The sequence below is a fragment of the Nannospalax galili genome, unplaced genomic scaffold (assembly GCF_000622305.1).
Source record: "Nannospalax galili isolate Female #2095 unplaced genomic scaffold, S.galili_v1.0 scaffold263, whole genome shotgun sequence".
Lineage (NCBI taxonomy): Eukaryota > Metazoa > Chordata > Mammalia > Rodentia > Spalacidae > Nannospalax > Nannospalax galili.
This window is the reverse complement of record NW_008350402.1, coordinates 2,346,734-2,348,039: the sequence shown is the minus strand read 5'-3', so window position 1 is coordinate 2,348,039 and position 1,306 is coordinate 2,346,734.

Sequence of the window (1,306 nt, the reverse complement as noted above, 5' to 3'; positions counted from 1 at the left end):
GCTGTGCAGGCCCCAGCTGCGCGGCCGCCACCGGCGAGGGTGTCCGCGCCCGCGAGGTCCCAAGGGCCCCGCCCGCGCTCGCCTCAGCCCCCGCCTGGTGTCCCCGCGCCCGCCTCCTGCTCCCCCGGCACAGCCCAGCCTCCCGCCCTCGGCTGTTTCCTCAAAGTTTTTGCCTGTCAGACACTTGGGAAGAAACTCTCCCTCGCTTCTCAGGCTGCGTTTCCTTGATGGTCTGCGCGGACCCTGGACGGCAGCCCAGCCAGAACCAGACATGGCCTCCCCTGAGTCCTGGAGACCCACGCAGTCGGAGCAGCACCCGGCCGCGCGGCCCTGGCCCCTTACCTCCAGCTCTGACTTTCTCTTCCTCTTTCTCACTTGAAAAGCCCTTGTTGGGCAAACACTGCGAGGCAGCCATCCGGCCCAACTGGGCCTCAGAAAGAGGGGGAGGCTGTGAAGTGAGGGGAGACTTGGAGCTGTGCTGACAGCTTTCCTGGGGGGGGGGGGCTGTGGATTCCGGACCCCTGCCCGCCCTCCTTTTCTGAGATGTGATGTTGGCCACTGAGCCCATTTCCTCTCCTCAGACTCTTCTCAGAAGCCGTGGAAGAGCCAACCAAACACAACCATGTGCTGGGGGGTGCCTCGAAGTGTGAATAAGGGTGCAGCTCTGCTCCTGACTACGTCATTTAAATAAAGCATTATCCTCAGCCTTCCCCTACATTATGCAAAGCGTAGGGGAGGAGATGGCAGGGAGAGCGACAGACATTTCAAACCCCACACTGACACTAGATGCATTATCTTTCATCTATCCAGTCATTAGCAATGCTCACCAGTGGAGATTAGACGATAATGAAGATAAGGCCAGGCCTTCAAAGAGTTTAGATCATCTTAAGAGTTAAGAATTTAAAGATGAAAGCTGCTTCAGTAGTGCAGGCAGGAGGATCAGGAGTTCAAAGTAATTCTGTCACCGTAGTGAGTTCCTGGCCAACCTGGGCTACACAGAACCTGTCTCAAAAACAAATCAGGAAAAACCCTTAAGGATCTTAAGAATGAGTACTTCACCAAGAAAGGCAATTGGGGAAAAGATGACTGGGAACACAGTTAAGATTACCTTTGGCTAAGAGACCCAAGGTTTCCTGAATTCCATTCTTGATTTCTAATCAGAGGAGGCAGATAAAATATTTATTTACTCGCTGGGGCTTCCTTCCCAGTGCCCACTGAAGAACACCTGTAAACTACTGTATGGAGGTATCTTTGATGAATCTCATCAGTCTTGAGCAAAGTTTGGTCTAAGCCAAGCCAAAGAGCC